This window comes from Hirundo rustica, chromosome W, assembly GCF_015227805.2.
Source record: "Hirundo rustica isolate bHirRus1 chromosome W, bHirRus1.pri.v3, whole genome shotgun sequence".
NCBI classification, from domain to species: domain Eukaryota; kingdom Metazoa; phylum Chordata; class Aves; order Passeriformes; family Hirundinidae; genus Hirundo; species Hirundo rustica.
In genome coordinates, this window is record NC_053487.1 from 790,244 (window position 1) to 797,855 (window position 7,612).

The following is a 7,612-nucleotide window of genomic DNA, read 5'->3' on the forward strand; positions in this document are numbered from 1 at the left end:
AAGTGTTTTTTGTGCGGGAATTTGGGGCATTGGGTTTCCAAATGCCCCCTCAAGAAAGAAGTAGAGGACCTCAAAAACAAAAAAGGGGGAGGGGAAGGGGAAAAAGGGAGAGGGTTTAAACCCTCACAAAAAAACTGGTGAAAGAGCGCAGGTCCGCCCTGCGTGAGGAAAAAAATGGGGTGGACCGGGCAGGAGGGGAGGGGAAAGGGAGCCAAGGGAAAAAGAAGGAGAAGCTGCAATGCCCCATTCAGGGTGGCAGCAAACATAACACACTGGAAATGACTTACACGGACCATGACATGGCACAACCAATTTTGACAACCAATTCTAAATATACCCCCTACAGGTTGCAGCTCACGGAGGGTTTGCACCTGAAAGACGACAACTGGAATTTTGTGTCAGTTGACAACAGTGAGCAGGGTACCTGGCCAAGGGTCAAAGGTAAGCTCATCGTTGTGGGGGACTGCAAACACACCCCAAAAGAGATCGAAATTCTTCCAGGAACACTTGATAACAATCCTGGAAAGTTCGTTCTCTGGCTACGCTGCACTCACCCACCAACATTCCTACCTAAAGGGCAGACAGTTGCCCAGATCATACCCACCTGGGAACACCTGGAAGAAGACAACATACCAACAGCTTGTCCCGTGCACAACATCACAGAAGTGAAACCCCAGGTGGGATGTGAGTTACAGGTGGGTGATGAGGCCATTAACATCACAGGCCTGCTCCACACGGACATGGACGTGACTGTAATACCAGCTAAGCACTGGCCGTCACGTTGGGCCTTGGAAAACGTGGCAGGACACGTGCAAGGAATAGGGGGAATGCAATTGGCCAAACAATCAAAGAGTGTGGTGCAAATTAAGGGGCCAAAAGGGCAGTTGGCCAGTTTACGCCCTTTTGTTTTGGATTATAGGGAACCCTTGTTGGGGAGAGACCTGATGGCCCAGTGGGGAGTCACGATTGACATCCCAGACCCCCCACAGGATTTTTGGGCGGCGGTCACTGAGGAGTGCCCTACCCACAAGCTGAATTGGAAAACAGATGCACCAGTGTGGGTTGAACAGTGGCCGCTTTCAAAACAGAAATTGAAGGCGCTCGAAGAGCTCGTGGAGGAGCAGTTAGCTAAGGGTCACATTGTAGAGACAACCAGCCCTTGGAATTCGCCGGTTTTTGTTATCCGGAAGCCGGGGAAGGACAAGTGGAGACTCCTCCAAGATCTCAGACAAATTAATAACGTGATAGAAGACATGGGCTCTCTTCAACCTGGGATGCCTACCCCGACCATGCTCCCACAAAATTGGAAATTGGCTGTTATAGATATAAAAGATTGTTTCTTCCATATTCCCCTACACCCTGACGATGCACCACGTTTTGCATTCTCGGTTCCCACTGTTAACCGAGAGGCCCCGAGGAAACGCTACCATTGGAGGGTTCTTCCCCAAGGGATGAAGGTGTCACCTATCATCTGCCAGTGGTATGTGGCTTCCTTGCTGTCCCCGGTCCGCGTAGCCGCAGAGAAAGCAATCATCCATCATTATATGGATGATGTGCTTGTGTGTGCCCCCACCGATGATGTCTTGTCCCACGCACTTGACCTGACAATTAATGCATTGGTTGTTGCAGGGTTCGAGCTGCAGGAAGACAAGGTTCAAAGGATGCCACCTTGGAGGTACCTGGGGCTGGAAATTGGCAAGCGGACCATTGTGCTGCAAAAATTGGAAATCAAGGCCAAAATTCAGACCCTTGCAGATGTCCATCAGCTGTGTGGGGCATTGAATTGGGTGAGACCCTGGCTGGGCCTCACAACTGAGGACCTAGCCCCTCTTTTCAATTTATTGAAAGGGGGAGAGGAGCTGAGTTCTCCCAGGGAACTAACCCCGGAAGCGAAGGAGGCACTGGAAAAGGTACAGCATCTCATGTCCACTCGGCAGGCTCACAGGTGTGATCCAGACCTGCCTTTCAAATTTATAATAATGGGGAAATTGCCACACCTCCATGGAGTCATTTTCCAATGGAGAAATAACATCAAAAAGGACAAGGGCAGAGAGGACCCACTTCTAATCATAGAATGGGTCTTTCTCAGCCATCAAAGGTCCAAGAGAATGACACGTCCACAGGAACTGGTGGCTGAACTGATCCGAAAAGCCAGAGTTCGGATCAGGGAATTGGCAGGGTGTGATTTTGAATGCATTCACATTCCAGTTGGATTAAGATCGGGCCAGATTACAAAGGCAATGTTAGAACACCTGCTTCAGGAAAATGAAGCACTGCAGTTTGCTCTAGATTCCTTCACTGGGAAAATCTCAATTCATCGGCCAGCCCACAAAATTTTTAATCAGGATGCCAAATTCACACTGAATTTGAAAGATGTTCAGAGCAGGAAGCCTTTAGAGGCCCTGACAGTTTTCACGGACGCGTCCGGAAAGTCCCACAAGTCAGTTATGACTTGGAAGGACCCTCAGACTCAGCAGTGGGAGGCAGATGTTGCCGAGGTGGAGGGATCACCTCAGGTTGCTGAGTTGGCCGCTGTTGTCAGGGCTTTTGAAAGGTTCCCCGAACCCTTCAATTTAGTAACGGACTCCGCTTATGTAGCGGGGGTGGTATCGAGGGCAGATCAGGCAATACTGCAGGAAGTGTCTAACACCGCACTGTTTGAGCTGCTTTCTAAGCTTGTCAAGCTTGTCTCCCACAGGGAGCAGCCATTTTTTGTGATGCATACAAGATCACACACCGATTTGCCGGGGTTCATAGCTGAGGGGAACAGAGGGGCTGATGCTCTTGCTGCTCCTGCAGCGATGGCCCCATTGCCAAGCATTTTTGAGCAGGCAAAGCTCAGCCATCAGCTTCATCATCAGAACGCGCCTGGCCTTGTTCGCCGGTTTCACATCACCCGGGAACAGGCCAAGGCAATTGTGGCTACGTGTCCCTCATGTAATCAGCATGCACTCCCCACCTTGAGTGCAGGAGTAAACCCCAGAGGTCTGAACAGCTGTGAGCTGTGGCAGACTGACGTGACACATATCCCCCAATTCGGCCGATCTAAATATGTGCACGTGTCTGTGGACACTTTTTCCGGTGCAGTTTTTGCTTCTGCCCACGCAGGGGAGAAGACCTTGGATGCGATTAAACACCTCATCCAGGCTTTCTCCTTCATGGGCATCCCAAAAGAATTAAAAACTGATAATGGCCCAGCGTACCGTTCCAAGGAATTCTGCAGCTTCCTGCAACAATGGGGAGTGGGTCATAAAACCGGCATCCCTCATTCCCCAACAGGCCAAGCTGTAGTGGAGAGGACCCACAGAGAAATCAAAAGGGTCCTTAACCAACAACAACCGGTGTTGAAAACAGAAACACCACAGACCCGATTGGCCAGGGCTCTATTCACTTTGAATTTTTTAAACAGCACATTTGAGTTTTTAAACCCTCCCATTGTTCGTCATTTTGGGGCAAACCCTCAGCTAAACATCAAAGAGAGGCCGCCAGTCATGGTCCGGGACCCTGAGACTGGAAGGACAGAGGGACCTCATGATTTAGTCACGTGGGGCCGTGGGTACGCTTGCGTGTCCACCCCCACGGGGCCGAGATGGTTACCATCAAAATGGGTGAGGCCCTATGTCCCGAAGGTCTCGGGGGAGAAAAAGAAACTGCCACAGGTTACTCAAGCAGCTTTTAGGAGGAAAAGGAGGGAAGATTTTTCCCCGGATGGTTTCGCTTTCCTGAATGACCCCTGCTCGAATGCTGATTGTTTGTTTTAGTTCTTCTAGTCCCGATGGAACCTGTCCAGTGCCAATCCCCTGTGCTGAGGAAGTTTCACCTGCTCCTTGGTGTCCTCCTGCTTGCCAGTCTCACTGCACCTGTCTCCGGATGGTTAGTGATGTCCACAAAGCCATCCAGAATATCCGAGACATGGTGAATGACATCAAGAGAGAGACTGGTGACTAGCTGAATGGATTGTTTGGGGACTGGGGAATTTCGGGCTGGGTGGGTTCAATTTTGAAATCAGTTTTGTTATTTTTGTTTGTTATTCTGTTAATTTTAATTGGATTTGGTATCATCAAAAAAATGTTAAGTAGATTAATTTCTAGCACCACACATGCCCCCTCTGTGAACCATGTTGCTGTATCATCCGTGCCTGGATGGGAGGAAGACGTGGAACTGGAGGAAGACCCAGAAGACAGAAGACACCCAGAGGATGAACCTCAGATGGAGTGGCCCACTCAGCCAGAGTGGCTCACCGAGAGTTACCCGGACTTCGAATATCATCCTCCTCCGTTCCAGCCCTCCTCCTGTCATTAAAACAAAAAAGGGGGAGATGTGGTGGTGCAGTGTCACCGAGACACACAAAGCAATCACACGCAGACAAGAGATTTTCGCAGAGGTTCCTCTGATCCAGCTCCCAGCTGAAAGAGCGGAGAGAAGAGACCCCTTTGTTTATTCTTTTATACATTTGTGGGTCTAGCAGAAGATTGGCTTTTTGGGGTTTCCACCCCTCAGCCTCAGTGGCCAGACGAATTGTCAGTTACAATTGTTTTCAGGTTAGAAATATGCAAACAAAGGACAAAGAATGAAAAACAAAGGATTTGTTTATATTACTTCTGTGGGAAAGGTAGAAGAACTGCTCTAATATTCTACAGTAACTAAAAGATCTGACTCCATTTATGAAAATCAAAAGGCTAATAAAAAACTCAGAAAAACCAGGGTAACAGTGCAGAACTGTTTTATTAGATTTTTGTAAGAAGTTTATGTTATGGTTCGTTTCACTGTATCCCCAATTCTGTATCCCTTTTGTGTTGTCTGTATAATAAGGTGTTTTGTGTCAATCATCCCATACCTCACATGACATGTAACATCCCCTCTGCCCCAACCCCCCTCTCTGGGGCAGCTTGTCAATCACTCCCGGGGTCCCTCCTGGATTGTGAAATCTCCGTGAGAGAGCTTCAGGTGATAGGTAGCCTGGGGGAAATTCCTTTGGCTCTGGATTTTAGTGGTCTGAAGCTTGGGGGTGGGCACACCTTGTTACCCCCTGAAACCCCTGATTTGTGGTCTTCTTGTATCCTCCCTGGGACCCTCCCCCACTTATAGGGGGTAGGAGGGAGGAGCAAGCTCTCTCAGCCGCTGGGCTCTCAGCCTGGAATCTCTCAGCCTGGAATCTCTCAGCCGCCGGGTTCTCAGCCTGGAAGCTCTCAGCCGCTCGCTTCGGAGCTTGGAGATCTCTGCTAATAAACATCTTTTAATCTGCTAAGCTGAGAGCCAGCCTTTTCTCTTCTGCTGCTGTTGACTGTCACCTTTGGGTCCAGCTGCCAAGCCGAGAAGCCAAAACGAACTGGAAACTTTGTGTCTGTGTTGACCCGAGCTAGCTGGGGGTCAGCTCCCACCCGGAGCGGGGACACAACCGGACGCACCTGGCTATTTTCTTTGCGAGCCTAAATCGGTTGGTGTTTGGAGTTGGGTCTCTCTAAGAAAAGGCTTTGATTGTGTGCAGAAAGCAGAGAGCCCAGAACTTATGCCCAGAGCTAGCAGAAATAGCCGAGAAATTTTTGGTGCTGAGAAGCGCAATTGAAGTAGTCTACTTTGTGTTTTGTAACATCTTGGACCAAAAGGGATTCTAAACATGGGGGCAAATGAGAGCAAAGAGATTCCCAGAGGAAGCCCTTTAGGGTGTATCTTAACACACTGGAAGGAACTGGTGGGCTGTGGTGGTACCGAAACTAAGAGGTGTTGGGAAGGATGAAGCCAGAAAGCCCTATAAATATGATTGCTTAGATTCTGAGAATGTGAAACCTGTAACTGAGATAGAATTGAAAGTAAGTTTTGATGTTTGAGATGTCCTAGCTGCTGGATGCCTAGGAAAACAACCCCCATGTATGATTTATCCCACACTTGTAACACCCCCCTGAAGTATCAAGTATCTGTAACCCCATTGGCACAACCCTGTTACAGCCCACCTCGAGACCCCTTATCAGGGGGCTGCGAGAGTGGACCTTTCTCTTCTTCTTCTGTTTCTTCTGTCTCTTCTGTTTCTTCTCTCCTCTTATCTCTTTGTTTACCTCTTGCATCTTGCTCTTGGAATTTCCTTATCTCTCACTACCCCCACCTTCCAAGGCCATGCTTCAGCTGCGCCTGGCGGCTCTGAGCAAGGCCTCCCATCTTATACAATAAACCCCTTCTTCTAAAACCCAACTTCAGAGATCTCTCGTCTACATTCATCTACACCGTCCTGGAGTCCTCAGCAGCAGCAAGAGGCATATTTCTACAAATTGGTGCCCAATGTGGAAGATGCAGGACCCAGCCTTTCAAGCTGTGAGAGACTTCATCATGGACGGTAACTAAATTACTAGTGGTACGCTAATCGGTGTCACGAGCACAGCAAATCGCTGCTGAGCAGTGTGAGGCTGGAGCTCTTTAAAGTTGCCGAGGGCAAAACCTTGAGCACGAGGACCGTTACTCAGTAGCGGACACTCTGAGCTCTGAGAAGGTTTTTGCCGGGCATCCCTCGAGCACAGACGGCAGCTGCTGAGCGGCGGCCACTGGAGCTCACGGAGGGACTTTTGCCGTGGTACGTTGCCACGTGCGTTGAGCGCGTGTGGGCACTGCTTTGCACTGCCCGCACTGAAGCGCCGAGGGGAGGTTGGAGTCCCGAGCACGGAAGAGCTGTTCCTGAGCAGCGCCTGGAGCCGTGGCTCTGAAGGGGACCCCGTGCAGTGTCCTGAGAGCTGACTGGAGTGTCTGGCCAACCCCCACGTCGGATCTCGAGTGAGGACCTGCTTCTGCGACATCGAGGTGAGCTACACTAGTGTTAACAATATGGGTCTATCCCGTTCTACCCTTGATAGAGATCTCTATAAGAAACTTAAGCATCTTTTACGCTGCAACAACAGTACTTTACATAAGCAAGAGCTGAAAGACCTTTTAGAATGGACTCTAGTTAACTTTCCCAATGCTGACCGTTCAGCCATCTTTACCAGAGACTTTTGGGACTCAGTTGGAAATAGACTCTTTAATGATATTTCACGAAAGAATTTTGCTGTTGCTGAGCTCGTTCCAGCTTGTAGGGCCCTCGTTGAGCTCTTTGCTACAAAAAATGCCGCTACAGACGCGACACCTGGTCACGCCACTCCCGGAGATCCCCTCCGCGCGGCCGCGGGTCTGCAGCAGAAACCGCCCCCCTCCCCCCCTCTGCGCCACGCGGTTTCGGCACCCGCGGTCCCGCCGAGCGCCGTGGACCCATCCCCCACCCTCGTGGCCGCGGCACCCGTCCCCTCGGCCCCTACACCCCCACCGGACCCTGCGGCCCCTCCCACCGCGCCCTCGGTCCCGTTCACGGATGGAATTCCTCTTATCGGGGCCCCCTCCCCTCGCTCCAGTGTGCCGGGCCCCGTCCCCGCTTCTGCCCCTGTGAGCCCGCCCACTGACAGCGTTCCGGCGGCGCTTCTCGCTGCCGGCACGGCGGCAGCCCCGCACCCCCCTCACCCCGCGGCTCGGGCTGTACTCCCCCTCCCCCCCGCGGGTCCCGCCGCTCCGCCGGCCACGGCTTTTGCAGCTGTAGCCGCAGCCGTTGCTGGCGTCCTTCACACACAGGCAGCGACCCTCCTGCAAGCGGCACAAG